Source organism: Lissotriton vulgaris, chromosome 7 (genome assembly GCF_964263255.1).
Source record: "Lissotriton vulgaris chromosome 7, aLisVul1.2, whole genome shotgun sequence".
Taxonomy (NCBI): domain Eukaryota; kingdom Metazoa; phylum Chordata; class Amphibia; order Caudata; family Salamandridae; genus Lissotriton; species Lissotriton vulgaris.
In genome coordinates, this window is record NC_141695.1 from 331,124,336 (window position 1) to 331,144,708 (window position 20,373).

At 45.7% G+C, this 20,373-nt stretch overlaps 1 pseudogene; it reads left to right on the plus strand.

Annotated features, from left to right (window-relative positions):
- The first annotated feature begins 18,611 nt into the window (after positions 1-18,611).
- On the plus strand, positions 18,612-19,314 carry LOC147701503 (large ribosomal subunit protein uL2 pseudogene; annotated as a pseudogene).
- The last annotated feature ends 1,059 nt before the right edge of the window (positions 19,315-20,373 follow it).

Genomic DNA, 20,373 nt, shown 5'->3' on the forward strand with positions numbered 1-20,373 from the left:
TTTACTCACTGTAGGTTTGTCAAATGTGATTAGTCTCTCAGTTAGAACCTCTTGGATTGTAGCAAGATTTGGTCTTCTGCTATTTCTTGGGAGTCTACTGAGCCTACTACTTATTATTGGCCACATGATTGTGGTTCCACCAGGTCGATTGATACAACTCGGTTCTCCTTTTTACCAGCAAGGGGCGGTATTACAACTGATCTTGTTCCGCTGACAGCTAAGACAGGTACTGCTTTTGTGTAAGAAGGCCCAGATTCCTTCTTCACCGCGATCTTCTCTCTGACCAGATCCCCAATCTTTGGAATCCCGACAGGTCTTGCTGGGACAGGTGGTATTTCTTCAGTGGTAGTTGGCTTTAGCTTTTCGTTAATCAGACTTTTTCTTGTTTCATTTAAGTCCTGTAAAACAGCCAAACGATCTTTGATATCAAAGGCTTTTTGTTGCACCACTGAAGTCTGACAATCCAAGTCCTGGATGATCATTCTAGTACCAAATAAAAGTTTGTACGGACTGATACCTCCTAGAGAATTTCTTGGCATATTATTAAGACTATGTTAGACACTTATTAGATGTTTGACCCACCGGTCACCCGAACCTAATACCCTCGCTGTTATAGATTGCTTTATGTCCCGGTTTTTTCTCTCCACTACCACATTTCCCTCTGGATGGAATGGACTAGAATACCGCAATGCAATGCCCATGCTGGCCATGGCCTCCTTGTAAGCCCGAGAGCTAAACACAGGACCCTGGTCAGAATGTAGCATGCCAATTGCGTATGTGCCGATAAAGACTCACAAATCTTTTATAACAGTTCTGGCGTCTTAATAAATATGGGATCGCATTTTTCCATCTGGATGTCTGCGCATAGATAGCCTGATGCTGTCTAATAGTGGTGTCTGGGCTGGTGTCTGGTCCGGTTCACAACTGCGATCTCTGTTGCAGTACTGACAATTCATTGCAAAATTATAAATTTCTACGCTCATCCCCGGCCACCAGTATTGTGATTGTAATTCTATTAGAGATTTCAGGATCTCTTGGTGCCTCAGACCCAATCGCATGTGTGTTTCTTGTATCAAGACGACTCTCCGGTTCGTGCTTGGAATTACTCTATCCCCCACTCCAGGGATTTGAGCAAACGGAACAGAGTTCGCATCAATTATGTATGTATTGCCGAGTGGATAGTTTAGAGGTAACACAGCATAATTGCCTTCCATTGAGGCTTTTACTGCAAGCAGCGTCTCGCCATCTATTTGTTTTTTCGAACTCTTTTTTGTGGCTACGGAAGCCGAGTGATCAGCTGCCACTGTGGCTTTGTCAGCCAATTAATTCCCTGCAACGTGAATGCCATCATGTTGAAGACTCTGCGTATGTATCACGTGAGTCTTTTGTAGTTCTTTCTGCAAAAGAACTACTTGTTCCCATAGTTTTTTATGCTTTATTGTGGCACCTGTCTCATCTTTGTAACCGTTTTTTATCCAGGTCTGCATGGAATTATTATAAGATCGGACGCAGTAATGCGAATCGCACACTATTAGTGTCGGGAATTCGCGATCGGCATTTTCAAGCGCCATCTTTAAAGATCTTGTTTCAGCTCGCTGAGCTGTACAGTTTCGGAAAAGCTAAAGCCAACTACCACAGAGATTCAGTTTTAGTGAACATCGGTCTGAATTTACCTAGGCGCCAGCGACCTTTAACAATCGCGCACGCTGCATTGTAAATCTGTTTTTCCACAACGTAGTGTTGTGCAAATCTGTCCGTGTAGATTACACAGGTGTACTGTTCGAGAGGCAGAATTTCGATCGGCAGAGGACATTCATTTTCATATTCCAGATATTCTAGTTTTTTCATTTTCGGATCAAATGCGTGTGTCACATCTTCTGTTGCAAGAGAAGTTTCCCATTTTATCCATTTTGGATCTAGAGCTTTAGCATTAAGATTGCCTGGTATTGTTACCGCCTCAAGGGCTGATACTGCTGTTAAAACAGATAACCTTTTTCCTTGGGCTAGGGCTCTTTCTTTTGCTACAGTAGTTTGAACCGCAGTTACAATTTTTTCAGTAGAACTATTTCATTTCAGCTTGTGTGTACAAGTGTGATTTGTAAGCTATTGGTACCGTTTCTCCCTCATTAGAGGTCAGGTATGTGAATCCGCATCTTCCTGGGATGACTCGGATTACAAGGTTGCGTTCGTTTGCGCGTGTTTGCAGTTTTGTTTTAGTTAACATGTCTGTCTGTCATGATCTTAAAATTTCTGTGTGTTTTTGAGTCCAATTAATTAGTTTAAATTCAGGTTTTATTAGTTCATAGAGAGGTTTAACCCTCTCTGCATAATTTAGAATATATGTTCTTCCGAAATTCAGGAAACCTAGTATTGATTGTAAGTTCTTCAGCGTTTTTGGAGCTTGGAGTACTGCACACTTCTCCAAGAAGTTGTCTGCTAGGCTTTTGCCTTCACTTGATAATTCATATCCTAAAAATAGGACAGTTAGATGGGCAATTCATGATTTTTTAAAGTTAAATTTGTACCCTTCAGCTGCGAACCCAAGTATTATGGTGTTCACTCTTTTCAAGTGAGTCTCCAGGACATCGTCTGTAAGATAGATGTCATCGACATAGGATAATGCCTCATCATCATACATTTGTAGTAACTCTGTTGTCCCTGGCTGAAAATAATCCTTGGCTATTCTTGAATCCCTGTGGGAGACGCCAAAATTGTTTTTGGGTCCCCATGCTGGAGAAAGCGGTCAAATATCTGCTTTCAGGTGCTATGTTTTGACAGAAGAAACCATTTGAAATATCTAATGTCGTTTTATATTTCTTGCGCACAATGTTATTCCTTAGTGCTGCACTGTGTGAGTTTTGTACGGCAAAAGTTTTACAGCAGGAGTTTAGGTGTCTGTAGTCCAAAACTAGACGATATGAATCGTCTGGCTTGGAGACAGGAAACAAAGGATTGTTCATTTGTGAAGTGCATGTTTCAATCACCCCCTGATATTCAAGTTGATCTAAAATTTCTCTTACTTATTTTTTAGCTTCTTGCTTAACAGGATACTGCCTCTGTGCAGTAGGTTGATTTTTTAACTGGATTTTATGGTGAGGAGAATCCTCATCCCATCCTACATGATTTTTATATAATGCAGGGGCTTGGGCCACTGCCCATTTTCTAGCAAGTGTATATTTTTTATGAATTGGAATGTGATTTGAGAAGGCAGGCATAATCATTTCTTCGCCATTTGGGCACTCCCTGACAAACTCTGGTGGCCCGTCCTTTTCTGCTAGAAGGATATCATAGCCTTTAGATAGGTTCTCCCAAAAGAGACCTCTTATTTTCCTAGTTTAATCTCCCTCTATACGTAATGTTATTTCATATAGTTTATGGGTCACGCTCACTCGGGTGTCTGCAGTTTCCACTTGAATGTATTCATTTGTGTCTCCAGAAGATTCATCAGGATCTTGCGAGCTATGCTCACTTCTGCTGCGCTGTCTAGCATTGTCTGGGCCCACTCTCCGTTTTTCAGTTGTGTCCTCAGAATTCTCGCCATGTTTTATTTTAATACTGGCTACCTTCTTTCTGGGAAATTGTAATTTTTTACTTTGATGAGCAGGTTCCTTGACTTTGGACTTGACATGCTCTTCTTTATGTTCTGACCATTCTCTTCTTTCCGATTTCTTTGATGAAGTCTGAAAAGATCGAGAGGGATGTGTATCAATATCTTGATATCTGTCAGGTTTTCTCAAATTGTCCCTATTTCTAAGGTTGTATCTTTTTTCAGAGGGTTCCCTTTGGGGAGACTTGCCCCTCCCCCCCTTCTGGAGATCTATTTCTTCGTTGGGGAGACCTTCCTCTGGACTGAAACTGTTTTTCTCTGGGAGTGGTTTGTTTATTACCCTCCCACTTCTTCTTTTGAGAATTGAGATTATTTCTAATAATTTTTCTTCAGGATTTTCAATTAGTTGGGGTTTTACTGGTTTACCTCCCAAACTATCTCTGCCTAATTCTTCATAGGATTTTTCAATTATTTTAGCAAGTTCAAAAGGCTGGTCTGCTATATCCGTCTCTTTCAATTTTTGGCGGATCGCCACACATGCTGCTTCTCCTTTTATGTTGGCTAATAATATAGCCGAGACCTGCTTAAAGTCTTTCAGTAATTTCATACCCAGAGTTAAAGCAGGTTCTGGACCGTATTCATTTTGAATCTGTCTTAGTACATCTGGTATAACCGCCATAGACGGAACACCATGTGTTTTTGTGTAGATAGAAGCAAAAACTGTGCCCCAAGTGTCACAGTCCTCCACATGTGGTGCTATGCCCATTGGGAGACAGCTAGTCAGAATTCTGTGTTTTTCGTGAGGGGAAGCATCAGGAAATACTGCCTCCATCTGAGTGATTTTTTGAGCTAACCAAAATGGAATTTGTTCCCGTTTTGCGGGTGTTTTACCAAGACATGATTGTATATTCTGTGGTGTAATTTTATTTGTGTTCCCCTGGTGAGGGGTGTTTTGTGGAAGTTTAATTACAGGTTGGACTGTTGAAGTCCGCATGACATATTGGACCAATTGTCTATGTATTTTAAGTAGTTGTTTTAACTGAACTAAACGTTCTCTGTCTGACATTGTTTCAATGTCGGGGTGTGGTGTGTAGCTGGCTAGAACCGGTCATGTGGCTCCTGGTCTACCTAGTGGACCGAGCCTGGTAATGTGATTTTGATGTTTTAGGGTGCCATTAAACCAGAGCAGGTGCTCTTGGTATGTTAGTGGAATTTCAACTTCCTCGAAAGGAGAGTATTCCTCTGGAGCTTCCGCTATTTTGTAGTAGTGGAACTCATGTGTTACAGCATGTGCTGCTGGAAAATTTATCCAGGAATAGAATACCTCTGTCTGCCGAAATTCATGTGCTTCTACCACAAATACGACTGTACCACCTCTTGATGTTACTCCATTTTCTAAAAGTTTTATAGTTATGGTTTTTCTTATAATGACCGAGATGATTATTGCATCATGGTCGTCTTCATTAAGCCCTGTAACGTCTGCACCCGGTTGGCTCGCATTAACTGCTGCTTCACCGGTTTCGTTGTTGTCGCCGTGATTTGACATTGTTTAATGAAAGTTTCGTGCATAGCAAATTTTGAGGAAACAAAGATTAGGTGCACAATATTTTGGAACACTGTATCCTTCAACGTTGACTACAGCCAAAATTGAATACATAGGATTCTCATCCTACTAAGTTCTGGCGGATATTAACCTTTCACCCACTCCAGACGTCTATTGGAGTTTTTACGGGAAAAAGGGGTCTGTGTGAAAAAGCACGACTGAGTTACTCTGGTATCTTGCGTTAGATTATCGCCTTACCAAACGTTGGCCGCCATGTAGTGTAGTTCCTATTTTCCCAATAGGCTCTGCGCATTGGATTAACATAAACGATAGTTTAGACGTAGGACTGAGGTCGACTAGGTCTCTTTTGAATATGTTAGACTTAATTAGGTTTGCCAGCTAGCTCAGAGGTCACTAGAAACTTTCTCGAATGAACAGGGAGGAGTTAACTTCCCTGATTAGACAAGAAGGGATTAGCTTCTGACAACCGCATAAACATGACAACTTTGCTCCCCCAGAATAAAAAGTATATCTCCAGAGTCGTGTGAAAACAATAGATAGCTATTTTACTCAGTCAATCGTGCATACTTAGTTTCACCAGAGTGCAGAGAAATAGAGAGACGGGCGTTTTCAATAAAAGGTGTTATTTATTGAGCAGTCTTCTTTCTCATGCAAGAGAAGTGAATTGCTATAATTGCAATACTTGTCATAAAGTAAAGTGCGTACAGTAAAAGGAGTATTATAAAATAATACTGTAAACGCATTGATATGGTTTCTGAGCCATATGATACTTAAAATGTATAAAATATATACAATTACATACAATGATAAAAGTTGACTAAACGTACTCAACTGATGTTTCTAAGTACGCCTACCCCAGTGTACCTAACCTAAGCCTAGTACGTGGGAAGGAGTAAAGGAGTTTTTAAGTTAAGTTAGTTTTGCCAAGAATCTGACTCAAGAATTCTCTAAGGATCTAATCAGCTCCGTACCTTGGTTTTAGAATGAAGGAGGTCTTGTATCTCACTTGCAGGACTTGATCTCCCAGTAACCCGCAAGGGTGACTGGAAACACTGGAGCTGGATTTTCTCGGCAGGAGAAAAAGACAGCATATTTCTCAGTGCGTCAAAATGGGAGGGACGGCTTCCTTCGGCACTCGCATCAGCTGGGTTTCGGATAAGTAGATAGCCGCTCTGCTCCAAACCACCGCGTGTTGCTTAAGGCAAACGCTGGTATATTATACCTGGAAGGTGCCATGTTTGACGTAAGGTTGGACATAAGACGTCAATAAAAGATGTCACTAAGAACTGGCCGATCTTTCAGTGCTCGCAGGAGTTCTAGGACAAATCAAAACAAAAGCATGGGGAATTCCCAGGTTGCTGGAGGTTTGGTTTGTTTAAAGAACTCGTTAAGCATGGGCGAATTTTGTGAATTCGCAATCCGCAAAATTTGCGTATTTTTAATTTTTGCGTGTTCGCGGGGAACTTTGCATATTCGCGGGGCGCTTTGCGTGTTCGCGGGTTTTTTTTTGCCTGGTTCATCACTGCCACCCTCTCCTTTTTTATGCCCTTCTGCCCTCTGTACCACTTGTTTTTGTGCCTTTCTGCCCTCTGCCCCACTCTTGTTTGTGCCCTTTTGCCCTCTGCCCCACTGGTTTCTGTGCCCTTCTGCCCTCTACCTAACTCATGCCCTCTGTCCCACTTTGTGCCCTTCTGCCCTCAGCCATAAGTCAGCTTCAACAGGAAGCACTAATAGATAAAGTAAAGCAGGTGCTTGAGTTGAAGGTCAAATTAAGTTACACAGTCATTAATCACCCCAGGTTTGGGGTGATTAATGATTGTGTAACTGAATTTGAGATTCAACTCTAGCACCTGCTTTACTTTATCTATTAGTGCTTCCTTTTGAAGCTGACTTTTGTAACTATTTTAGAGGCTCTGGCAGCTTGCCGGCGCCATTCTAAAATAGTTACAAAAAGTCAGCTTGAACTTTTGACCCAATCCGTTCCGCTCGCGGATTTTGCGGGAAATTCGAGAATCTCGCGGATTGCGAATTTACCGAAAATCCGCAAAATCCACGAGCGGATCGGATTTTCCGCCCATGCTTAGAACTCGTACTTTCTAGGAGTCTAAGGAAGTAGCCTTGCCGTATTTGGATTGCATTGGCTATTACTAAATATGGATATGATTCTTATGCCTTTATAAGGATATGATTTGTTATACCAACATAAGGGCATAAATCAGGAATATTTAATTAGGGTCCTAGATACGTTCACAACAGTAGGTGTACGGTTCGTACACCCCATGATCATAGGGGTACGGTTCGTACACCCCATGATCATTGGGGTACAGTTCGTATACCCCATGATCATAGGTGTACGGTTCGTACACCCCATGATCGTAGGGGTACGGTTCGTATACCCCATGATCTTAGGGGTACGGTTCGGACACCCCATGATCATAGGGGTACGGTTCGTACACCCCATGATCGTAGGTGTATGAACCGTACACCCCATGATCGTAGGTGTACGAACCGTACACCCCATGATCGTAGGTGTACGAACCGTACACCCCATGTTCATAGGTGTACAAACCGTACACCCCATGATCGTAGACAAACCGTACCCCTACAATCATGGGGTGTACGAACCGCACCCCTACGATCATGGGGTATATGAACCGTACCCCTACGATCATAGAGTGTACGAACCGTACCCTATGTGATTATGTGGCTCTCCGTATGAATTGCTCATACGTGACGTTTACCGGTCCGGATCGTACTTGTCGGGTCGCACGGCATGTTTACGATTCGTACAGTTCACTTTCAGGGTCCGGATCGTACGGATTTTCCTCTTGATTTTTGTACGGTTCCCAACAATTCGGACGTATTTTTTTACTACCAATCGTACTACCCGATTCGGACAGATTTGTACGATTCGTACAGAAACGGCTACGAATTCGAATCGTCGTACGGATTTGTTTCCCGAATCGGAATCTACCCCTAAGTATTATTTAATTAAACATAAATTACTTACCACCTTTTACCCCTATAAACCCCACAACCCACGCCTAATTTTATTTATACGATTGCTATAATTAATTATCAATAAATGAATTAATATTAATTTCAACCAATTATTAATTAATTACATATAAATTACTTCCCACAATTAACACTATAAAATCTTAAATAAATAAATATGAATAAATAAAAAATAACAATTCATTTATTAGAATTAAATTACTTCCCACCCTATTCCCCTATAAACCCACAACCCGCTATGGAACTAAAAAACACAACATTTAATTTCAATTCAATAAATAGGTACTAAAAGTTAATATATATTAAAAACATACACAATACATATACAAAAAAATCATATATCACATACTTTTAAAATATAAACTAAAATACATACCACTAATTAAAAAATCGATATTTTAAACAACTATATTTTTGCAAACGATATTAATGACTTCTATATTTAAAAAAACAATATTTCTTACCTTAAATTCGATATTCTTGACCACGTTATTCTTGCTGTTGATATTTCTGTGTCACGATATTTCCAACTCGATATTTGTGTAAGTCGACATTTCCAACTCGATATTCTGTTTGTATACTTTGTGTGAGGAAGCATTGTGACATTGTGTGATATGTTTGTAGTGCGGTAATGGAACACATGACATGATGAAGTCCTGGATGGTATGGTGTGGGATCATATGTAGTGATGTTTGGTGGTGGGGATTGCTGTGGTATGCTTTGTAGCATGATATGCTCTGGTAGCAGACCATGCAATATTGGCGTGAAGGATGATGCGATGTAACATGGTAAGGTATGTTACGGTCTAATGATATTTTAAGGTGAGGCATAGTACAACATGATGGTGACTGGTGAGACACTGAGGGGCTGATTCTGATGCGGGTTGGAAATGCTTCCCGACTGAATCGGGTTGGAAATGGTTTCCAACCCACTTGGATCGGGACAGTCCGACCGACGGAGTACAATGCATCCGAATGCTTCCCAATACGATTTGGTTGGACTCCCATTGACTTCAATGGGAGCATATGTTCCTAACTGCATCATAATTGGGCCCTGGGTGGGAAAGCTTTCCAACCCGCATCAGAATCAGGCCCTTAGTGTTGACTAATTGGCACGTGTTTTCTTTTTTTTATATGAATGCACTTTATAAAATTGCTAAATAATTTCATTAAATGATTTGATATCGTATACTATGCTATGGCATGCTGGGATACAATACTATGGCAAAGATATGATACTTGTACGTTGTGAGTTGTGATAGTAGTGTGATCTTTTGGTGTGACATGGTTTGCCATGGATGACCCCATAGAAGGTTGGTAAAAGGCAGAGCGCATGGGGACAGTAAAGGGACGTGGCAGGGGATGGTGGGGGGATGGTGAGTGGAAAGGGCCACAAGTAGGACCTTGGGACTCAGAGCAGAGGAAATTGGCAAGTGGAAGAGCAGAATAAATAAATGTCACAGAGAATCAAGGAAACGATGAGAAAGAAGCACATGTCACATGGGGAGGGAGGTGGGGCAAAGGGGAATAGGTGCATGCCACAGGGGTATTAGTACCAAAGGCACACAGAGACAGAGAGTCAAGAGGGATGAGGAGAGGGGCCACATTAAGGACACAGGGACACTCTGGGGACCAGTTTACCAGCTGTAGGACAGGGAGCATAGAGGGAATGAAGCACCTGGGGGAGCCTCAGGTCCTAGCGCTGTGTCCCGTGGATCTGGTGCAAGGCCAACTATCCTACAGTAAACCTGCTGCGCACTGGTGATTGTGGGTTGAGGTGGAAGAAAGACATGGCAAGTGGGGGATGGCACAAGGAAGAACAAGAGGGCAGAGCGACATACCAGGAGGCAGAGGATACAAGGGGGACCAAGAAAGAAGGGGAGGCCACGGAGAGGGTGAATGGGCAGAGGCCACACAAGAAATGTAGCGAGGGTGGAGGCTTGGGATGGGAGGAAAGTAAGATGGAATAAGTGGGACAAAGGGCCAAGGGTGGAGGTTTGGGATGGGTGGAAGGATAGACGCCAGAAGATGTGCCAGGACCAAGGGTGGTTTCATGAAGATTGAAGGAAAGGTAGAGGCTAGAAGAAGGACCAAGGGCCAAGGGAGGAGGCACAAAATGGGTGGAAAGATAGAGGCCAGAAGATGTGGCAAAACCAAGGGTGGATGCATGAAGATGGAAGGAAAGGTAGAGGCGAGAGGAAGGACCAAGGGTGGAGGCGTAAAATGGGTGGAAAAGATAGAGCCCAGTGAAGGGAACATCCAACAAGGGTTGAGGCATGGAGATGGGTGGAAAGGTAGAGGCCAGACGATGGAGCAAGTGCTAAGGATGGAGACATAGGATGAGTGCAAAGCTAGAGGCCAGAAGAGGGAACAAACGAACAAAGGTGGAGGCATGGGTATGGGAAAAGAGACTAAGAGATAAGGGTGGAGGCATGGATTGATTGTAAAGGTAGAGGCCAGAAAAGGGAACAAACAAACAAAGGTGGAGGCATGGGTATGGGAAAAGAGACTTAGAGATAAGGGTGGAGGCATGGAATGAGTGTAAAGGTAGAGGCCAGAAGAGGGAACAAACAAACAAAGGTGGAGGCATGGGTATGGGAAAAGAGACTAAGAGATAAGGGTGGAGGCATGGAATGAGTGCAAAGCTATAGACCAGAAAAGGGAACAAACAAACACAGGTAAAGGCGTGGGTATGAGAAAAGAGGCTAAGAGCCAAGGGTGGAGGCATGGAATGAGTGTAAAGGTAGAGGCTAGAAGAGGGAACAAACAAACACAGGTGGTGGCACGGGTATGAGAAAAGAGGCTAAGAGCCAAGGGTGGAGGCATGGAATGAGTGTAAAGGTAGAGGCTAGAAGAGGGAACAAACAAACACAGGTGGAGGCACCGGTACCGACGGAAAGGTATATGCTCGAAAAGAGAGTGGGGGCCAGGGTGGAGGCATGGAATGAGTGGAAAGGTAGAGGCCAGAAGAGGAAACAAACAAACACAGGTGGAGGCACGGGTATGATGGGAAAAGAGACTAAGAGCCAAGGGTGGAGGCATGGAATGAGTGGAAAGGTAGAGGCCAGAAGAGGGAACAAACAAACAAAGGTGGAGGCATGGGTATGGGAAAAGAGACTAAGAGATAAGGGTGGAGGCATGGAATGAGTGCAAAGCTATAGACCAGAAAAGGGAACAAACAAACACAGGTAGAGGCATGGGTATGAGAAAAGAGGCTAAGAGCCAAGGGTGGAGGCATGGAATGAGTGTAAAGGTAGAGGCCAGAAGAGGGAACAAAGAAACACAGGTGGAGGCATGGTTATGGGAAAAGATACTGAGAGCCAAGGGTGGAGGCATGGAATGAGTGGAAAGGTAGAGGCCAGAAGAGGGAACAAATAAACACAGGTGGAGGCACGGGTATGATGGGAAAAGAGACTAAGAGCCAAGGGTGGAGGCATGGAATGAGCATAAAGGTAGCGCCCTGAAGAGGGAACAAATAAACACAGGTGGAGGCATGGGTATGATGGGAAAAGAGACTAGGGGCGATGGTGGAGGAATGGAATGAGCGTTAAGGTAGAGGCCAGAAGATGGAACAAACAAACACAGGTGGAGGCATGGTTATGGGAAATGAGGCTAAGAGCCAATGGTGGAGGCATGGAATGAGTGGAAAGGTAGAGGCCAAACGATGTAGCAATTGCTAAGGATGGAGACATAGGATGAGTGCAAAGCTACAGACCAGAAAAGGGAACAAACAAACACAGGTAGAGGCATGGGTATGAGAAAAGAGGCTAAGAGCCAAGGGTGGAGGCATGGAATGAGTGTAAAGGTAGAGGCCAGAAGAGGGAACAAACAAACACAGGTGGAGGCATGGTTATGGGAAAAGATACTGAGAGCCAAGGGTGGAGGCATGGAATGAGTGGAAAGGTAGAGGCCAGAAGATGTGGCAAAACCAAGGGTGGATGCATGAAGATGGAAGGAAAGGTAGAGGCGAGAGGAAGGACCAAGGGTGGAGGCGTAAAATGGGTGGAAAAGATAGAGCCCAGTGAAGGGAACATCCAACAAGGGTTGAGGCATGGAGATGGGTGGAAAGGTAGAGGCCAGACGATGGAGCAAGTGCTAAGGATGGAGACATAGGATGAGTGCAAAGCTAGAGGCCAGAAGATGGAACAAACGAACAAAGGTGGAGGCATGGGTATGGGAAAAGAGACTAAGAGATAAGGGTGGAGGCATGGATTGATTGTAAAGGTAGAGGCCAGAAAAGGGAACAAACAAACAAAGGTGGAGGCATGGGTATGGGAAAAGAGACTTAGAGATAAGGGTGGAGGCATGGAATGAGTGTAAAGGTAGAGGCCAGAAGAGGGAACAAACAAACAAAGGTTGAGGCATGGGTATGGGAAAAGAGACTAAGAGATAAGGGTGGAGGCATGGAATGAGTGCAAAGCTATAGACCAGAAAAGGGAACAAACAAACACAGGTAGAGGCATGGGTATGAGAAAAGAGGCTAAGAGCCAAGGGTGGAGGCATGGAATGAGTGTAAAGGTAGAGGCTAGAAGAGGGAACAAACAAACACAGGTGGAGGCACGGGTATGAGAAAAGAGGCTAAGAGCCAAGGGTGGAGGCATGGAATGAGTGTAAAGGTAGAGGCTAGAAGAGGGAACAAACAAACACAGGTGGAGGCACCGGTACCGATGGAGAGGTATATGCTCGAAAAGAGAGTGGGGGCCAGGGTGGAGGCATGGAATGAGTGGAAAGGTAGAGGCCAGAAGAGGGAACAAACAAACACAGGTGGAGGCACGGGTATGATGGGAAAAGAGACTAAGAGCCAAGGGTGGAGGCATGGAATGAGTGGAAAGGTAGTGGCCAGAAGAGGGAACAAACAAACAAAGGTGGAGGCATGGGTATGGGAAAAGAGACTAAGAGATAAGGGTGGAGGCATGGAATGAGTGCAAAGCTATAGACCAGAAAAGGGAACAAACAAACACAGGTAGAGGCATGGGTATGAGAAAAGAGGCTAAGAGCCAAGGGTGGAGGCATGGAATGGGTGTAAAGGTAGAGGCCAGAAGAAGGAACAAAGAAACACAGGTGGAGGCATGGTTATGGGAAAAGATACTGAGAGCCAAGGGTGGAGGCATGGAATGAGTGGAAAGGTAGAGGCCAGAAGAGGGAACAAACAAACACAGGTGGAGGCACGGGTATGATGGGAAAAGAGACTAAGAGCCAAGGGTGGAGGCATGGAATGAGCATAAAGGTAGCGCCCTGAAGAGGGAACAAATAAACACAGGTGGAGGCATGGGTATGATGGGAAAAGAGACTAGGGGCGATGGTGGAGGAATGGAATGAGCGTTAAGGTAGAGGCCAGAAGATGGAACAAACAAACACAGGTGGAGGCATGGTTATGGGAAATGAGGCTAAGAGCCAATGGTGGAGGCATGGAATGAGTGGAAAGGTAGAGGCCAAACGATGTAGCAATTGCTAAGGATGGAGACATAGGATGAGTGCAAAGCTATAGACCAGAAAAGGGAACAAACAAACACAGGTGGAGGCATGGTTATGGGAAAAGATACTGAGAGCCAAGGGTGGAGGCATGGAATGAGTGGAAAGGTAGAGGCCAGAAGAGGGAACAAACAAACACAGGTGGAGGCACGGGTACCGACGGAGAGGTAGATGCTCGAAAAGAGAGTGGGGGCCAGGGTGGAGGCATGGAATGAGTGGAAAGGTAGAGGCCAGAAGAGGGAACAAACAAACACAGGTGGAGGCACGGGTAAGATGGGAAAAGAGACTAAGAGCCAAGGTTGGAGGCATGCAATGAGCGTAAAGGTAGCGCCCTGAAGAGGGAACAAATAAACACAGGTGGAGGCATGGGTATGATGGGAAAAGAGACTAGGGGCAATGGTGGAGGAATTTATTTATTTATTTATTTTATTTTGTGCAATTTTTAAAGCGCGCAAATACCCAGATGGGTGTCTCGGCGCTGAATACCCAGATGGGTGTCTCGGCGACACAGGTGGAGGCATGGTTATGGGAAAAGATACTGAGAGCCAAGGGTGGAGGCATGGAATGAGTGGAAAGGTAGAGGCCAGAAGAGGGAACAAACAAACACAGGTGGAGGCACGGGTATGATGGGAAAAGAGACTAAGAGCCAAGGGTGGAGGCATGGAATGAGCATAAAGGTAGCGCCCTGAAGAGGGAACAAATAAACACAGGTGGAGGCATGGGTATGATGGGAAAAGAGACTAGGGGCGATGGTGGAGGAATGGAATGAGCGTTAAGGTAGAGGCCAGAAGATGGAACAAACAAACACAGGTGGAGGCATGGTTATGGGAAATGAGGCTAAGAGCCAATGGTGGAGGCATGGAATGAGTGGAAAGGTAGAGGCCAAACGATGTAGCAATTGCTAAGGATGGAGACATAGGATGAGTGCAAAGCTAGAGGCCAGAAGAGGTAACAAACGAACAAAGGTGGAGGCATGGGTATGGGAAAAGAGGCTAAGAGCCAAGGGTGGAGGCATGGAATGAGTGGAAAGGTAGAGGCCAGAAGAGGGAACAAACACACACAGGTGGAAGCATGAGTATGGGATAAGAGGCTAAGAGCCAAGGGTGGAGGCATGGAATGAGTGGGAAGGTAGAGGCCAGAAGAGGGAACAAACAAACACAGGTGGAGGCACGGGTATGATGGGAAAAGAGACTAGGAGCCAAGGGTGGCGGTATGGGATGAGTGGAAAGGTAGAGGCCAGAAGACGGGCTAAAGACTGAGGAGAGCAGCTGGCCCAGCGGCTTTGTGGCTTAGAGTCAAAGGAGCAGGCGCGGTTCGTCCTTTGGGGCGTGGGGGCGTAGCCCCCCCTGCCCGACGCCGCCCGCAGCTCCCTCATGACAATCATGTCAATGAATCAACATGATGTCAGACCGCCGGGCGGGCGTCATGTTGATTGATTGACATGATTGTACAGGCAGCAACACAAGTACGCATGTGTGGGTGCGGAGGGTGAATTTTTACCCGTGCCCACGCATGCGCACTTGTGTTTTTGCGGCGTTGCGCCTGTCCATCAGGAGCCCTAATGGGCGTGCTGCGGGCGAGAAGGTACCTGTGCCCCTGGCGCCAGGATTGGCCAGGGGCGCTGTGAGCCTGTGACGTGTGGGGAGCAGAGCCCAGAGGTGGCGCGGACCGGGACCGGCAGCAAGGTAAGAGTGTGTGTTTTTAGTGCATTACTCCAGTCGTCTCGTCTCTTCGTCTACCACGTCCCATATTTGTTACCCTCTCAGTTCAACACATCTCCCTTATTTCTTAGCTTTTTTCTCACTCGTCTTTATTATTCTGTTTTTAAAGCTCCGTGCCGCTCTTCCCCTCTGCCACCTGTCTCCCCCGCGCCCCGTTACTGCTCCACGCCGCTCTGAACCTGCTTGCTACTCTCTCTCTGACTATGCCTCAGCTTCTTCCTGACACTCTTTCCGTCTTAATCTCTCTTTTTCTTTAAAATTTCAAAATGTTAACAAACTGTAGAGGCGGAATAGCATGATATATGCATTTATTATTGCATGCATGTTGGTGTATGTTTGTATGTGAATTTGTATAGTACATACCTAGGGCTTACAGGATGGCAAATACATGGGCGGTAGAAGGTTTCCACCATAAAAAGGTAGGGGTGATGTAATATGTAAACTGGCACATCCTTCAACATCGATCCTAAAGGCTTGTTAGAGTCCATAATTTATTTTTATATGGTCATAAAAATACATGAATGATGGATGGATGCAGGGTGGGTGCATTAATGATTGTTCGGTGGATGGGTGCATGGATGGATGCATGCATGATGGGTGGATGGATGCATGAATGATGGATGCAGGATGGATGGGTGGGTGGATGGGTGGATGCATGAATGAATGATGTATGGATGCAGGATGGGTGGATGGATGGGTGGATGCATGAATGATGTATGGATGGATGCATGGATGCATGCATGATGGGTGGATGCATGATGGATGGATGGGTGGATGGATGGATGGATGGATGCATGAATGATGTATGGATGGATGCATGGATGCATGCATGATGGGTGGATGCATGATGGATGGATGGGTGTATGGATGAATGGGTGGGTGCATGAATGAATGATGTATGGATGCAGGATGGGTGGGTGGATGGATGGGTGGATGCATGAATGATGTATGGATGGATGCATGGATGCATGCATGATGGGTGGATGCATGATGGATGGATGGGTGGATGCATGAATGATGTATGGATGGATGCATGGATGCATGGATGCATGCATGATGGGTGGATGCATGATGGATGGATGGGTGTATGGATGAATGGGTGGGTGCGTGAATGAATGATGTATGGATGCAGGATGGGTGGGTGGATGGATGGGTGGATGCATGAATGATGTATGGATGGATGCATGCATGATGGGTGGATGCATGATGGATGGATGGGTGGATGCATGAATGAATGATGTATGGATGCAGGGTGGGTGGGTGGATGGATGGGTGGATGCATGAATGATGTATGGATGGATGCAAGGTGGTTCGGGCTCGCTCGCTGCGCTCGATCGCTGCGGTGCAATATCCAAATTAGTTTACGCCCCACCACTTTCAACTGCCCCTGCAAAGGAGTTTAACCGACTGGGAGCTGGGGAGCGTTTTCACAGACAGAGGATACAAGCAGAGTGGATACTTTGGGAGGAAGGGACTCGGCAGTGCTGCAGCGCCCTGCTCTGAGCAGGGACAGGGATTCCTTGACAGGCCGGGGCCCGCAGTCGCTGTGAGGGATGTCTCTAGAACGGGTTTTTCCGGAGCCTGGGCTGACCCTGACTCTTAGAAGCGGCCTCGGGGCTACTCTTTCCTACTCAACTGTCAGTCGAGCGCAATGCCTTGGAGAATACACTCAGAGGCCACCGTGTAAACCTTATTAGACAAAAAAAACACACACAGGTCAATAACAAAAACAACCTCAATGAGACGTGGCCAGGGGCAGCTGCGGATCCGTGTAACTCACTCGATAGAGAAATCTGTGGCCTCGGGCCGGCTCTCACCCACAGGCTGCTGAACGCTGGACCGGCTCAGGGGCGCCTCGGCAGGTGGCCCCAGGAAAAGAAACTGCGGCTGATGCACTCCAACGAAACTGCGTTTGAATTCATTCATTATAGTGCACAGTGCGAACACGAACCAGGGGCCTCGAAATGTACCAATTGTAATGAACTTAGTTGTATCTTATTTAATTCTGGTGTTTCATACAGTTTCAAAATGTTGCCTTTTCAACAATCCCAAAAACATACACACATTTTGAAACATAGCAGCATTCCCTAACACAGGAGAATGCTGCATAAAAGTATGGAATGGAAGGCAGTGAGAAGAGAGGAGGGGCTGGATTAAAAAAAAAATATTGTTTTATTCTAAATGGGAAAAAGACTGAAACTGAATGGAAAATCATCGAATCTACAAAGGAAAGGTTTTGAGGAATGAATAGCCTGGCTAAGGGGAGCTGTGGGGAGTCTGATACAGATCTGACTTTTCAGCCATGCATCCTGGGTTTGCTTCAGAGACCAAAAAAAGCGATCACTATAGACCTGAGTCCTTAGGCCCACAATTGGGTAAGAAAAGGTAGTGCTTCAAGTTTTAATAGATGCCGCATCGATGTCCCTGCGTGGTCAGCGGCGGAAGACGCTGGTATGGCCAGGGCGGGGACTGATGTAAAGCTCGCAGGGAACTTGCATGACTGGGGTAATCTGACTAATAACCTGCCAAGTGTTGCCGCAAGCAAGAACTCGTCATAAAATTATTTTGATTGCTGAAATGTATATACAACCTGAATAGTAGAGTGCCGGCTGCAGGTGAGGATGGAGGGTCTGTTATATTCTCTGTGGGCCTCATTTATGAGGCTGTGCGTCACTTTTACGCCGCCGGTGCGTCACTTTTTGTAACGTACCAGTGACGTAAAAAAAATGCGCCTTGTTGCGCCATATTTACAAAGTGACGTATCTAGGTAGATGCGTCACTTTGTAAACCTCTGCGCCGCATTATATCTGCGCCAGGTATAATGTATGCAAGGGGGGCGTATTGACGCATGGAAGGGTCGTAGACGTGACGCAGTGAAATCTATAAGATTTCACTGCGCCACTTCTAGGATGTAAATGCGCCAATATCTTACGCCTTCCTCAATATCTTACGCCTGCCTCACAGCAGCCGTAAGACTGACGCAGGCCCTTTCACATGGGGCTTGCCCCAAGTGAAAAGGACACATTGCTGGAGTTGCGTCACACTTCAGCAATGCGTCACTTTAGCGCCATACAGATACGTCAGAAATACTGACCTATCTGTAACTCCTTGCGCAATGATGCGTCATACTGTAAATATGGCGCATCATTGGTGTCGCAAGGAGGGCGCAGCGATGCGTCACTTTCCATAAATGAGGCCCTGTGTTTTTTAGTTCTAGCATTAGCGAAGACCTTTGAGTTTATTAAAATGATATGTATACTTTACTTTTAAGGATGCCCGCCCAGAGCACCATGGGGTGAGTGATCAGGGGTGAACGAAGAGGCGCGGGGTCCGTCTTCAAGGCTCACTTGCAACACAGGAAAGGCCCAGCCAAGCTCAGGGCTGTGCAGAGACATGGCTACATCAAGGGGATTATAAAGGGTATTGTGCGCGATCCAGGTCGTGGTACCCCTTTGGCTCAGGTGGCATTCCAAGATCCTTACCACTTCAAGAAAAGGACCAAACTATTCATTGCTGCTGAGGGTATTCACAATGGACAGTTTGTCTAGCTTGGCAAGAAAGCCCAGATAGATATTGGCAATGTCCTCCCCGTTGGCCCATGCCTGAAGGAACCATCCTATGCTGTGTTAAAGAGAAGCCATGTGATCGTGACAAGCTGGCCCGTGCTTCTGGAAACTACGCTACAGTAATCTCTCACAATCCTGAAACTAAGAAAACACGGGTTAACCTCCTTCAGGTTCTAAGAAGGTTGTTTCCTCTGCAAACAGAGTGATTGTTGGTGTTGTTGCTGGTGGTGGTCGAATTGACAAACCGATCCTAAAGGCAGTTCGTGCTTGCCATAAATACAAGGTTAAGCAAAACTGCTGCCCGTGTGTCCGTGGTGCGGCTATGAACTCTGTTGAACATCCCTCTGGTGGTGGTAAGCAGCAACATAATGGTAAGCCTTCAACCATCAGGAGATATGCCCTAGCTGTACACAAAGGGGGTCATTAGGATGACGGGCGGACTTCGTCCACCCGTCATCCTATCGGATTATGGGACCGTCCGCCATAAGGGTGGGGGTCCCGTGGCGGGTATTAGGATGCGCCCGCCACAGTGGCGGGCGCATACTGCATTTTTAACATTGTGGGGTGGTGCTCTCTGCACCGCCCGCCACAATGCTAAAAATGCATGTGATGCATTTGCATACACAAAGCGGCAGGCACTGCGCGGTGCCTGCCACATTGTGTATGCAAATGCAGGGGGGTACCACAGGTACCCCCCTTTTGCACCTTCACCATGGGGGCCCGCAGGGAGCCCCCCAAAGTGAAGACCGCCTGCCTTGCCGCCACGGAAAGGCATTCCCCAAAGCCCATACTAATATGGCTGGTGGTGTCTGATAGACACCGCCACCATATTAAACTCTTTCCGCCCCGGTCGCAAGGCGACCAGCCTGGAAAAGTGGCGGACAGTGTTTCCGTCTGCCGCCGTCCCCCACCGCCATAGTAATATGGCGGGAGGGAAATGTCGGTGGTGTCGATCCGCCCCACATCCTAATGGGCCTCAAAGTCGGTCTTTTGCTGCTCTTCGTACTGGCAGACGGCGTAGTACAAAGACAATGCAGGAAAAGGAAAACTAAGCTACTGTCTGTGCGTTCATTCTACGGTCTGCTGTTGTGCCATTCATATTACAATCTCACCCATTACTTCATGCAGCGCCTTGAGACCCTTACGGGTGAGAAGCCACGCTTTATAAACCCCTGATAGATTGATTGATTGATTGATGCAGCATTGTAAAATGTGTCGGCCCACTTAATCCATTAGCTAATTTCACTGTAAGTGACAGCATTCTTACTTTTCACAAGGACCACATCAACACACAAAGTAGTTCCCTTCTGTGCCAGGAACTTCTATGGCAATAAGTGCTTTTTGAGACCGAATAATATTTTTGCTTATTGCCAATGTTTTTTCTTTTTTTTTTTAAGGTACAACACAAACAATACACTTTTGAAGGAAAAAAAGGATAAAACAAGCATTGGCAAAGACACAAAATCTGGTAGGCACCATCAGACTT